The sequence below is a fragment of the Cibotium barometz genome, chromosome 64 (genome assembly GCF_041138505.1).
Source record: "Cibotium barometz isolate CiBa-2024 chromosome 64, ASM4113850v1, whole genome shotgun sequence".
Taxonomy (NCBI): domain Eukaryota; kingdom Viridiplantae; phylum Streptophyta; class Polypodiopsida; order Cyatheales; family Cibotiaceae; genus Cibotium; species Cibotium barometz.
Genome location: NC_141109.1, coordinates 4,966,455 through 4,981,431, shown reverse-complemented (window position 1 = coordinate 4,981,431; position 14,977 = coordinate 4,966,455).

Below are 14,977 nucleotides of genomic sequence, written 5' to 3'. Positions count from 1 at the left end.
CTCGGATTTTCCATGGCCTCTCAAGAGACTTCAAAAATCCACACTTTGCACTAAGAACTAACCCAAACATGATCGGATGGGGACCAAACTTTGCAAGCATGTGGGAGTGGGTCCTGCTCACATTCTTGCAAAGTTTGCTCCCCATCGGAGTATGTTTGGGTACGACTGTATGGGGAAGCCTCGGATTTTCCATAGCCTCCTAAGCACCAAGAAACTTGAAAAATCCGAAGCGGGCACTAAGAACTAACCCAAACATGATTCGATGGGAACAAAACTTTCCAAGCATGTGGAGGTGGGTCCCCGCCACATTCTAGCATGTTTGGGTACGATGGTATGGGGAAGCCTCCAATTTCCCATAGCCTCTTAAGCACCAAGAGACTTGAAAAATTTGCACTCGGTGCTAAGAACTACCCCAAACATACTCTGATTGGGACCAAACTTTGCAAGCATGTGGGGGTTTGTGCCCCCCACATGCTTGCATAGTTTGGTCCCCATCGGATCATGTTTGGGTACGATGGTATGGGGCAGACCCGGATATTCCAATGACCCCTTAAGCACCAAGAGACTTGAAACATTCTCACCCACTGGGCACTAAATACTAACCCAAACATGCTTTGATGGGGTCCACACTTTGCAAGCTTGTGGGGGTGGGTCCCCCCTGCATACTTGCAAAGTTTGGTCCCCATCCGAGCATGTTTTTGTAGGATGGTTTGGGGAAGACCTGGATTTTCCATGGCCTCTTAAGCACCAAGAGACTTACAAAATCTGCACTGGGCGCTAAGAACTAACCCAAACATGATCCGATTGGGGTAAAATTTGCAAGCATGTGGGGGTGCATCCCCCGCACATGCTTGCAAAGTTGGTCCTCTACCGGAGCATGTTTGGGTACGATGGCATGGGGCAGACCCGGATTTTCCATGGCCTCTTAAGGACCAAGAGACTTGAAAAATCCACATTGGGCACTACGAAATAACCCAAATATGATCCGATGGGGACCAAACTTTGCAAACATGTTGGGGGTGGGTCCCGCCCACATTCTTGCAAAGTTTCATCTCCCCATCAAAGCATGTTTGGGTGCAATGGTATGGAGAAGCCTCGGATTTTCGATGGCCTCTTTAGCACCAAGAGACTTAAAAACTGTGCACTAGGTGCTAAGAGCTAAACCAAACATGCTTGATGTGGGGACCAAACTTTTTAAGCATGTAGGGGAGACCCATCCCCACATTCTTGCAAACTTTGGTCCCCATCGGAGCATGTTTAGGTACAATGGTATCGAGAAGACCCGGATTTGCCATGGCCTCTTAAGCATTAAGAGACTTGAAAAATCCGCACTGGGTATTAAATAATAACCCAAACATGCTCCGATGGGGACCAAGATTTGCAAGCATGTGGGGTTGGGTCCCCCCTGCATGCTTCCAATTTTTAGTCCCCATCCAAGAATGTTTTGGGTAACATGATATGGGGAAGACCCGGATTTTCCATGGCCTCTTAAGTACCAAGAGTCTTGAAAAATCCACACTTAGCGCTAAGAACTATCGAGGAACTATCCCAAACATGATTTGATGGTGGGGACCAAAATTTCCAAGCATGTGGGAGTGGGTCCATCACACATTCTTGCAAAGTTTGGTCCCCACCATCAGAGTATGTTTGGGTATGATTGTATGGGGAAGCCCAGGATTTTCCATGGCCTCATAAGCACCAAGAGACTTGAGAAATCTACAGTGGGCGCTAAGAACTAACCAAAACATGATTCCATATGGGGATAAACCTTTCCAAGCATGTGGAGGTGGGTCCCTCCCACATTCTTGCAACGTTTGTTCCCGATCGGCGGAGGATGTTGGGTACGATGGTATGGGGAAGCCCCGGATTTTCCATGGGCTTTTAAGCACCAAGAGACTTAAAAAATCTGCACTGGGTGCTAAGAACTAAGCCAAACATACTCCGACCGGGACCAAAACTTTGCAAGCATGTGGGGGTGTTTCCCCCCCACATCCTTGCGAAATTTGGTCCCCATCAAATCATGTTTGTGTAACGATGGTATGGGGCAGACCCAAATTTTACATGGCCTCTTAAGCACCAAGAGACTTGAAAAATTTGCACTGGGTGCTAAATACTAACCCAAACATGGTCCCATGGTGTGGGGACCACACTTTGCAAGCACATGTGGGTAGGTCCCCCCCGCATGATGCTTGCAAAATTTGGACCCCATCAGAGCATGTTTAGGTACGATGGTATGGGGAAAGACCCAGATTTTCCATGGCCTCGTAAGCACAATCCGATGGGGTCCAAACTTTGCAAGCATGTGAGGGGGACCCACCCCCACATGCTTGCAAAGTTTTGTCTCCATCAGAGCATGTTTGTGTTAGCATTTAGTGCCCACTGTAAATTTTTCAAGTCTCTTGGTGCTTAAGAGGCCATCCGGGTTTGCCCCATACCATCATACCCAAACATTATCCGATGGGGACCAAACTTTGCAAGCCTGTGGGGAGGAACCACCCCCACATGCTTGCAAAGTTTGGTCCTAATCAAAGCATGTTTTGGTTAGTTCTTAGCGCCCAGAGTGGATTTTTCAAGTCTCTTAGTGCTTAGAGGCCATGGAAAATCCGGGGCTTCCCCATATACCATCGTACCCAAACATCCTCTGAAACTTTGCAAGAATGTGTGTAGAAACCATCTCCACATGCTTGGAAAGTTGTGTTCCCATATCGAATCCTGTTTAGGTTAGTTCTTACCGCCTAGTGCGGATTTTTCAGGTCTCTTGGTGCTTAAGAGGCCACCATGGAAAATCTGGGACTTCCCCATACCATCGTACTCAACCATACTCGGATGGGGACCAAACTTTGCAAGAATGTGTGGGGGACCCACCCCCACGTGCTCGCAAATCATGGTCCCCATCGGATCATTTTTGGGTTAGTTCTTAGCGCCAAGTGTGGATTTTTCAAGTCTCTTGGTACTTAAGAGGCGATGGAAAATCCGGGTCTTCCACATACCATCGTACCCAAACATGCTCTGATGGGGACCAAACTTTGCAAGCATTTTGGGGGTGGACCCAACCCCACATGCTTGAAAAGTTTGGTCCCCATTAGAGCATGTTTGGGTTAGTATTTAGCGCGGAGTGTGGATGTTTCAAGTCTCTTGGTGCTTAAGAGGCCATGGAAAATCTGGGTCTTTCCCATACCATTGTACCCAAACATACTCCGCTGGGGGGACCAAACTTTGCAAGCATGTGGGGATGGGTCCCTCCACATGATTGAAAATTTTGGTCTCCATCGGAGCATATTTGGGTTAGTTCTTAGCGCCCAGTGCAGATTTTTCAAGTCTCTTAGTGCTCCAAGAGGCCATGGAAAATCCAGGGCTTCCCCATACCATTGTACCCCATGGGGACCAAACTTTGCAAGAATGTGGATGGGACCCACCCCCACGTGCTTGCAAAGTTTGGTCCCCATCAAATTACGTTTGGGTTAGTTATTAGCACCCCGTGTGGATTTTTCAAGTCTCTTAGTCCTTAAGAGGCCGTGGGAAATCCGTGTCTTCCCCATGCCATCGTACCCAACCATGCTCCAAACTTTGCAAGAATGTGGGGGGGGAACCCATTGCCGCATGCTTGCAAAGTTTGATCCCCCCATCAAAGAATATTTGGCTTATTTCCTAATGCCCAGTGCAGATTTCTCAAGTCTCTTGGTGTGCTTAAGAGGCCATGGAAAATCCAGCTCTTCCTCCCCATACCATCGTTCCCAAACATGCTCTGAAGGGGGACAAAACTTTCCAAGCATGTGGGGGGGACCACCCTCATATGCTTGCACAGTTTGATCCCCACATCGGAGCATGTTTATCTTAGTTCTTAGCGCCTAGTGTGGATCTTTCAGTTCTCTTGGTGCTTAAGAGGCCATGCAAAATCCGAGCTTCCCCATACCATCATACCCAAACATGCTGGGATGGGGACAAAACTTTGCAAGCATGTGGGGGGGACCCATCGCCACATTCTTGCAATGTTTGGTCACCATCGAAGTATATTTGGGTTAGTAATTAGTGCCCAATGCGGATTTTTCCAGTCTCTTGGTGCTTAAGAGGCAATGAAAAATCCCTCTCTTCCTCATACCATCGTACCCAAACACTCTCCAAACTTTGCAAGCATGTGGGGGGGACCACCCCCACATGCTTGCAAAGTTTTATCTCCATTGGAGCATATTTGGGTTAGTAATTAGCACCCAATCTGTATTTTTCAAGTGTCTTGTTGCTTAAGATGCCATGGAAAATCCGGGGCTTCCCCATACCATCGTACCCAAACACGCTTAGATAGGGACCGAACTTTGCAAGCATATGGCGGGCACACCCCCCCACATGCTTGCAAAGTTTGGTCCCCATCACAGCATATTTGGGTTAGTAATTATAGCACCGAGTGTGAATTTTTCAAGTCTCTTGGTGCTTAAGAGACCATAGAAAATCCCGCTCTTCCCCATACCATTGTACCCAAACATGCTCCGAGGGGACAAAACTTTCCAAGCATGTGGAGGGGACCCACCCTCATATGCTTGCACAGTTTGATCCCCATCGGAGCATGTTTATCTTAGTTCTTAGCACCTAGTGTGGATCTTTCAGTTCTCTTGGTGCTTAAGAGGCCATGTAAAATCCGAGCTTCCCCAAACCATCATACCCAAACATGCTGGGATGGGGACAAAACTTTGCAAGCATGTGGGGGGGACCCACCGCCACATGCTTGCAATGTTTGGTCACCATCATCAAAGCATATTTGGGTTAGTAATTAGTGCCCAATGCGGATTTTTATAGTCTCTTGGTGCTTAAGAGGCAATGGAAAATCCCTCTCTTCCTCATACCATCGTATCCAAAACTTTGCAAGCATGTGGGGGGGGACCACCCCAACATGCTTGCAAAGTTTTATCTCCATTGGAGCATATTTGGGTTAGTAATTAGCACCCAATCTGTATTTTTCAAGTGTCTTGTTGCTTAAGATGCCATGGAAAATCCGGGGCTTCCCCATACCATCGTACCCAAACACGCTTCGATAGGGACCGAACTTTGCAAGCATATGGTGGGCACACCCCCCCACATGCTTGCAAAGTTTGGTCCCCATCACAGCATATTTGGGTTAGTAATTATAGCACCGTGTGTGAATTTTTCAAGTCTCTTGGTGCTTAAGAGACCATAGAAAATCCCGCTCTTCCCCATACCATTGTACCCAAACATGCTCCGAGGGGACCAAACTTTGCAAGCATGTGGGGGGACCCACCCCCACATGCTTGCAAAGGTTTGTCCCCATTGGAGCATATTTGGGTTAGTAATTAGTGCCCTGTGCGGATTTTTCAAGTGTCTTGGTGCTTAAGAGGCCATGGAAAATCCAGTGCTTCCCCATACCATTGTACGAAAACATGCTCCGATGAGGACCAAACATTGCAAGCATGTGGTGGACACCCACCCCCACATGCTTGCAAAGTTTAATTCTTATCGGAGCATATTTGGGTTAGTAATTTGCACGCAGTCTCTTAGTGCTTAAGAGGCCATGGATAATCCCGTACTACCCAAACATGCTGCGATGGGGACCCAACTTTGCAAGCATGTGGTAGGGGCCCACCCCCACATTCTTGCAAAGTTTGTTTGCCATCGGATCATGTTTGGGTACGATGGTATAGGGCGGACCCGGATTTTCCATCGCCTCTACGAGGCACCAACTAAGAGGCACCAAGAGACTTGCAAAATTCACACTAGGCTCTAAAAACTAATCGAAACATGGTTCGATGTGGGGACCAGACTTTGCAAGCATGTGGGGGTGGGTCTCGTCTCCGCATGCTTGCAAAGTTTGGTCCCCCATCAGAGCATGTTTGGGTACGATGGTCTGGGGAAGACCCGGATTTTCCATGGCCTCTTAAGCACCAAGAGACTTACAAAATCTGCACGCAAAATTTTCACTGGGCACTAAGAACTAACCCAAACATGATCCGTTGGAGACCAAACTTTGCAAGCATGTGGGGATGGGTTCCCCCTACATTCTTGTAGATTTTACGTCCCATTGGAGCATGTTTCACTACGATGGTATGGGAAAGCTCCGGATTTTCCATGGCCTACTAACCACCAAGAGACTTGCAAAATCCGCACTGGGCAGCACTAAGTCCTAACCCAAACATTATTTGATGGGGACCAAACTTTGCAAGCATGTGGAGTGGGTCCCCTGCACATTCTTGCAAAGTTTGGTCCCCATCCGAGCATGTTTGAGTACGATGGTATGGGGAAGACCCGGATTTTAAATGACCTCTTAAGCACCAAGAGACTTGAAAAATCCACACTAGGCACTAAGATCTAACCCAAACATGCTCTGATGGGGATCAAAATTTGCAAGCATGTGGGGGTGGGTCCCCCCCACGTGCTTGCAAAGTTTGGTCCCCATCGGATCAATTTAGGGTTAGTGCAACCGGAATCTTATTCTAGGAATTGATTGTGGAAAGTAGAGAATTAATTCAATCATAAAAACTATTGCTTGTAAGCTTCAACTAAATTAAATCAATTGAAAAATTAAACACTTAAACAAAAAATACTTAGCTCCAAAAAGACCATATTGGGTGCAATCTTCCCCCCTCTTGTGCGTGGCCTCTCCCCACACAAGAGTATTTCTTTATTAGCTTTCCTTTTCACCAAAATTAGGCCATAGCCCCCAAAATACAAGATGTGCTTTTTAGAGAGCACGGCACTCTTCTTTAACAAAAATAGAGTGTCAAATTGGGACTAGGGTAAAGCCATAGGCTTTAATAAATTCCACAAAAATAAATGTATCTTTCCTAATGTTCAAAATGGAAAAATCATTTAATAAGATTACAAGCTACTATGCTTGCCAAAAATAAAATGTGATGATCCAAGACATTTCTTCCAAAGTAAACTCTTCAATTCCCATAGTCTTCATCACCTGAAAATATAAACCTAATTAATTATTAAATTAATCCCACAAATATCAAACAGGCACAAATCATCACCAACTCATGACTACCAGGCGTAAGTACCCCAGGAATCACCCTGCCATACAAACCTAACTGAAATAATCATAGGTGGCCTCAAACATACGTCATATACCGCACGTATTAATATTTATAGTGGTGTCACCCACGATATTAACCTAGCCGGCATGACGCAAGAGTAATCTAGGCGTCCCCAAATTACTCAAGAGGGGATGAATAATATTTTTATAGAGGACTTAAAATATATTCTCATGACATCCCTCTTGCTTGAGTTTGCAATTGTCCTCAATTGCGGATTTGCTGGGTTTGAAAAGAATGAAGAATTTCAGGGTAAACTCGGAAAAATTTCTCAGGCATCCATTTAGCATCTTCTTGTGGATGATTCTTGAAAGTCAAAAGATACTTGAAGTATTGATTACCTATTCTTGTTGTTGTTATCTCTTGTTCAATGATTGCATCAGGAACTAAGACTTCTTCCTCTCCTTCAATAAGAGGTGGTTCCTCATATGTTGGGTGAGTAGGAAGTGTTCCTCGAAAAGGTTTCAAGAGATGGATATGAAAAGAATTGTGGATATTCCAATTAGATGGAAGCTCTAGTCTATAGGCCACATCATTAATCTTTTGAAGGATTTTAAATGGCCCATAATATCTAGGCGCTAGCTTCACTGCAGGGAATTTTTCCACACTCTTTAATCGACGCTTTTCAATTCTCAAAAGTACATAATCACCTTCTTGAAATGAAAAATCTTTGCGCTTCCTATTTGCTTGAGATGTATACTTCTCTTGAGCTCTTTGAATACAATCACGCACTTCAGATAGAATGCGATCAAAGTCTCTAACATATTGGTCGGCTGCTTCAATCTTATGAGAGAGTCTAGTAGCCGGAATAGGCAATGCTCTTCCATAGATGATCTCAAATGGTGCTCGACCAGTAGTAGCAGTATGAGGAGTATTATTGTAAGCAAATTGGAGTAGGTGTATGTACTTATCCCATGCACTAGGTTGCTGGGAAACATAGGCTCTAAGCATATCTAAGATAGTGCTATTTGTAACTTCGGTTTGTCCATTCGATTCCGGATGGAATGCTGTGGAAAAATCTAACTTAGTGCCTAAGTTTGAGAAAAGAGCAACCCAAAAGTGACTACAAAATTTAGAATCTCTATCAGAAACTCTCACTTTGGGTAGACCATGATGAACAAAAATTTGCTTAACAAATATGTTCGCGGCTTGCTGAGAAGTTAGTGTCTTTTTACATGGAATGAAATAGGCTTGCTTACTAAATCTGTCCACTATTGTCCAAATCATGTCATGGTGACTGGAAGTAGTAGGGAAGTCAGTAATGAAGTCCATAGACACTTGTTCCCATGGTCTATCAGGAATAGGTAGAGGCATAAGCAATCCTAAAGCTTTGCCTTTGTAGCTTTTGATTGTTTGACAAATGTTACATTCAGCTACAAACTTAGCTACATCATTCTTCAAATGGGGCCAGTAGAATTCTCGAGAAACTACTTGAAGTGTTGCGAAAACTCCTCTATGTCCCACAAATGGTGGTTGGTGCATCTCTTCCAAGACAAGCTGTCTGTAAGGTTGAGTAACACACAATCTTTTCTCAAAGAAAAGATAGCCATCATTATGAGAATAACTTCCTTGAGGTGTCCAATTGTTTTCATGCAATTTAATCCATATTTGAGAAAAATCTGGATCAACTTCATAAGTTTCTTTCATGAGAACGAATGGTTCACTTTCAATTATAGAAATGTTGTTGATATTTGGTCTTCGACTCAAAGCATCGGCAAACAACATTTTCTTTTCCAGGTTGATATTGAATCATAGGTTGGAAACTTTGAATGAAAGCTGCCCATTTGATATGCCTATCTGAAATAAGAGGTTGCGTAAGCAAATGCCTAATGCTTTGTTGGTCTGTCTTGATAAGAAATTCAGAGCCCATTAGGTAATGCTTCCAGATTTTCAAAGCATGCACTACTGCTACTAATTCCTTGTCATAAGTGCTATAATTTTGCTCTGCAGGCTTTCTACTTTGATATGCAATAGGATGGTTGTCTTGCATAAGAATAGCTCCAAATCCTTTGCCACTAGCATCAGTCACTACTATAAAGAATGGCCTTTGAAAATCAGGTAGTGTAAGAACTGGTGCTTGTGTTAAAGCATTCTTGAGTGTTGCAAAAGATTTATCTTGCTTATCAGTCCAATTGAAATTTGTAGCTTTCTTAAGGAGTTCAGTCAAAGGATTGGCAATACAAGCAAAATTCTTGACGAACTTCCTATAATAACTACATAAGCCAAGAAAAGATCTAAGATCATGTATGTTTCTAGGCGTAGGCCAAGAAGCAATACACTCAATTTTCTTAGGATCTACACGAATCCCTTCGGCCGACACTATATGACCTAAGTATTCAATCTCCTCTTGAAAGAAAGAACTCTTTTCAGGATTGACAGACAATTCATTTTCTCTCAAAAGATTGAACACTTGTTCCAAGTGTTGTTCATGCTCTTGTCGATCCTTGCTAAAAACAAGAATGTCATCAAAGAACACTATAACAAAACTTTGAAACTTAAGGAATATATGATTCATCATACGGCTGAAAGTAGCTGGAGCATTGGTCAAACCAAATGGCATAACCAAAAACTCATAATGACCAGTTTGGGTTCTAAAAGCTGTCTTGAAAATGTTAGATTGAGTCATACGGACTTGATGATACCCAGACTTTAGGTCAATCTTGCTAAAGACCTTTGATCCTCTAAGCTTATCAAGAAGATCATCTACCCTAGGAATAGGATATCTGTTCTTGACAGTAATCTTATTCAATGCACGATAGTCTACACACATTCGGTAAGTTCCGTTCTTCTTCTTAACAAGAAGTACTGGAGCTCCAAAAGGTGAACTACTAGGTCAAATAAGGCCTCTCTCTAGCAAGTCTTCTATTTGGCTTTGGATTTCTCTTTGCTCTAAATTGTTGACTCTATAGGGAGCTTTACAAGGCAGGGAATTTCCAGGCAATAAGTCAATACTATGATCCTCTGGCCTAGACTTAGGTAATCCTGGAGGCAGATCTTCCATGAAACAGTCACTAAATTTGGAGATAAAAGAATCAAACTTTGGTCTTTTGGATGTGTCTAACTCAGCATCAAGCTGGTTAACCCATACCATATAAGTCTTGTCTCTTTTTCTTAGAGCTCTCTTTGCTTGAGTGTGACTCAACAAAGGACTCATTTCTCCTTTGACTTGACACTGGAGGATAATATCTTCATTGTCCTTCCTTAGAGAAATACTATGAGTGTCATAGTCTATAATAGGATTGTATTTGTGTCTCCAACGCATACCCAAAATTATATCTACCCCTTGTAAAGGTGCAACTAAGAAATCCCTCTTTTCTGTTAAAGGTTTGATGCATAAATCCAAATCTTTCACTACTTGCAATGTAGCGTTTACAGCCCTTTGAATAGTGTCATCTTCGTCATCAAAAGATAGCGAAGAGTCACGCTTGCGTCTACGATTTGAGAGCTGTCTCTCCAATTCAATACGCTTCTCTCTTTCTTCTACAATTTGATGTTGTAAAGAAAGGAGTTGCTCTTGAATTGATGGCGAGATAGGCAAATCGGCCATAGTGCTTGTGCAAATGATGTAGATAAATAAAATTTTACTTTATTTGATGTAAATAAATAAAGCAAAAAAAATGAGTACTTATCTTATTTTTCTCCCGCAATTCGATCTTGGTTGAAGCTGAACAAGACGTTGTTCAATGGCTGAATTGAATTCTCGTCGCCTCAAACAAATCCCGAACGATTTCGCGTGATTCGAGAGTCTTGGGCTAGTCGAATTGTTGATGAAATAATTTTTCTGCACTTTGAAACCTGCTGAAACAGTCCTGTAAACCTTGCCCAAACTCTGTAATATTTTTCTGAAATTTTCAGAATTTTTCAGAAGTGATTTCGGAATTTTCTGGCCTTTTCTAGGCAATTTTGAAGCTTTTTAAAACCTGTAAATCACTTTTCTGCACCCAAAAATTTTCAGAATAGGAAAACCTTTGAATTTCTCCTCAAATTTGGAAATTGGGAAAAGTAGAGGTTGAAAAAGTGATGTGACTTGCATGGGGATTGGGAAAAGTAAACTTGATTAGAAAGAGATTAAGATTATGGAGATTAGAGCTTATGGCTTAAGCTCTTTTTTTTTTAAATTTCTCCTCTCCACGCTTTTGCACCGGCAGGCTGCCGCCGTGCGCTCCTTGCTCCAAAAGATTATTGTGGTTTATATAATGTCTTTTGCATCGATTTATCTGCTCCATCCATTATAAATTCACTCAACCTTGAAGCTTTCTGATTTCTGAGAGTTACCCGTGAGGTTTTTGGCTATGAGGATTTCATCCATACGGTCAGATTCTGATTTCACAGAGTATTTGGAAAAACCGCTTTTTGATAGAGAGGGATGGTTTTGCAGGGTGGTGAGTGGGTTTGAGAGTAGATCTAGTTTTGAATCTTTGACCTTTGGATAAAGACCTGCAAAACACCCTTCTGTCCACTGGATAAATTCCTGCACTTTCTTGATTTTTGAGAAGTTGAAGCCCTTTCTTACCTTCTCCACAAATCTCCTAGCCCAAGCTCTGATACCACTACAACCGGAATCTTATTCTAGGAATTGATTGTGGAAAGTAGAGAATTAATTCAATCATAAAAACCATTGCTTGTAAGCTTCAACTAAATCAAATCAATTGAAAAATTAAACACTTAAACAAAAAATACTTAACTCCAAAAAGACCATATTGGGTGCAATCTTCCCCCCTCTTGTGCGTGGCCTCTCCCCACACAAGAGTATTTCTTTATTAGCTTTCCTTTTCACCAAAATTAGGCCATAGCCCCCAAAATACAAGATGTGCTTTTTAGAGAGCACGGCACTCTTCTTTAACAAAAATAGAGTGTCAAATTGGGACTAGGGTAAAGCCATAGGCTTTAATAAATTCCACAAAAATAAATGTATCTTTCCTAATGTTCAAAATGAAAAAATCATTTAATAAGATTACAAGCTACTATGCTTGCCAAAAATAAAATGTGATGATCCAAGACATTTCTTCCAAAGTAAACTCTTCAATTCCCATAGTCTTCATCACCTGAAAATATAAGCCCAATTAATTATTAAATTAATCCCACAAATATCAAACAGGCACAAATCATCACCAACTCATGACTACCAGGCGTAAGTACCCCAGGAATCACCCTGCCATACAAACCTAACTGAAATAATCATAGGTGGCCTCAAACATACGTCATATACCGCACGTATTAATATTTATAGTGGTGTCACCCACGATATTAACCTAGCCGGCATGACGCAAGAGTAATCTAGGCGTCCCCAAATTACTCAGAGAGGGGATGAATAATATTTTTATAGAGGACTTAAAATATATTCTCATGACAGTTAGTTTCCTAGTGTTTAAGAGGCCATGAAAAATCCAGGTATTCCTTATACCATCGTACCAAAACATGCTCCAATGGGGACCAAACTTTGCAAACATGTGGGGGGGATCCACTCCTAGATCCTTGCAAAGTTTGGCCCCCATCAGAGCATTTTTGGGTTAGTATTTAGCGCCCAGTGTGAATTTTTCAAGTCTCTTGGTGCTTATTAGGCCATGTAAAATCCGGGTCCACCCCATACCATCGTACCCAAACATGATCCGCGATGGGGACCAAACTTTGCAAGCATGTGGGGGTGGGTCCCACCCACATGCTTGCAAAGTTTGATCCCCATTGGGTACGATGGTATGGGGAAGAGCTAGATTATCCATGGCTTGTTAAGCACCAAGAGACCTGATAAATCAGCACAATGGGTGAAAATTACTAACCCAAATATGCTCCGATGGGGACCAAACTTTGCAAGCATGTGGGGGTGGGTGCCCGCCACATGCTTGAAAAGTTTAATCCCCATCAAAGCATGCTTGGGTTAGTTCTTATTGCCTAGCAGATTTTTCAAGTCTCATGATGGTGCTTAAGAGGCCATGTAAAATCCGAGTCTTTCCAGTGCGGATTTTTCAAGTCTCTTGGTGGTTAGGAGGCCATGGAAAATCCGAGGCTTCCCCATACCATCGTAGCCAAATATGCTCCAATGGGGAGCAAACTTTGTAAGCATGTGGGAAGAACCCACCCCCACATGCTTGCAAAGTTTCGTCCCCATTGGATCATGTTTGGATTAGGTCTTAGCGCCCAGTGGAGATTTTGCAAGTCTCTTGGTACTTAAGAGGCCATGGAAAATCCGGGTCTTCCTCATACCATGGTATCCAAACATGCTCCGATGGGGACAAAACTTTGCAAGAATTTGGGGGGGACCCACGCCCACATGCTTCCAAAGTTTGCTCCCTATCGGAGCGTGGTTGGGTTAGTATTTAGCTCCAGTGCGAATTTTTCAAGTCTTTTTCTCCTTAAGAGGCCATGGAAAATCCGGGGCTTTCCCATACCATCGTACCCAAACATGCTCCGATGGGGACCAAACTTTGCAAGAATGTGGACGGGACCCACCCCCACGTGCTTGCATGGTTTGGTCCCCGTCGGAGCATGTTTGGGTTAGTTCTTAGCGCCAGTGTGGATTTTTCAAGTCTCTTCGTTCTTTAAGAGGCCATGGAAAATCCGGGTCTTCCCAATGCCATCGTACCCAAACATGTTGCAATGGGGACCAAACTTTTCAAGAATGTGGGGGGGACCCATCACCACGTGCTTGCAAAGTTTGGTCCCCCCCCATCGGAGCATATTTGGGTTATTTCTTAATGCCCAATGTGGATTTTTCAGGTTTGGTCCCCCTCAGAGCATGTTTGGGTAAGTTCTTAGCGCGCGCTGAGTATGGATTTTTCAAGTCTCTTGCAGCTTCAGAGGCCATGTAAAATCCGGGTCTTCCCCATACCATCGTACCCAAACATGCTCTGCAAAGCATGTGCGGGGGACTCGCCCCCACATGCTTGCGAATTTGGGTTCCCATCAGATCATGTTTAGGTGAGTTTTTAGCACCCAGTGTTGATTTTTCAACTTGGTGGTTAGGAGGCCATGGAAAATCCAGGGCTTCCCCATACCATCGTACCCAAACATGCTCCGATGGGGACCAAACTTTGCAAGCATTTGGGGGGAAACCACCCCCACATGCTTTAAAGTTTCGTCCCCATCGGATCATGTTTATGTTATTTCTGAGCGCCTAGTGCAGATTTTGCAAGTCTCTTGGTGCTTAAGAGGCCATGTAAAATCGGGGTCTTCCCCATACCATCGTACCTAAACATGCTCCGATGGGGTCCAAACTTTGCAAGCATGCCGGGGGGACCCACGCCCACATCCTTGCAAAGTTTGACACAAAGTTTGGCATCGGAGCATGTTTGGGTTAGTATTTAGTGCCCAGTACGAATTTTTCAAGTCTCTTGGTGCTGTGAAGAGGCCATGGAAAATCCGGGTCTACCCCATACCATCATACCCAAACTTTGCAAGCATGTGGGGGGGAACCACCCCCACATGCTTGCAAAGTTTAGTCTCCATCAAAGTATGTTTGGTTAGTTCGCACCCAGTGCGGATTTTTGAAGTCTTTTAGTGCTTCAGAGGCCATGGAAAATTGAGGCCTTCCCCATACCATCGTACCCAAACATTCTTTGATGGGGACGAATTTCTCAAGTCTCTTGGTGCTTAAGGGGCCTTGGAAAATCTGGATCTACCCCATACCATTGTACCCAAACATGATCCGATGGGGACCAAAATTTGCAAGCATGGGGGGACCCACCCCCACATGCTTACAAAGTTTTGGTCCAAATCAGAGCATGTTTGGGTTAGTTCTTAGCACCCAGTGCGGATTTTTCAAGTCTCTAGGTGGTTAGGAGGCCATGGACAGAGGCCATGGACAATCCGAGGCTTCCCTATACCATCGTACCCAAACATGCTCCGATGGGGACCAAACTTTGCAAGCATGTTTGGGTTAGTTCTTAGCGTCAAGTGTGGAATTTTCAAGTCTCTTGGTACTTAAGAGGCCATGGAAAATC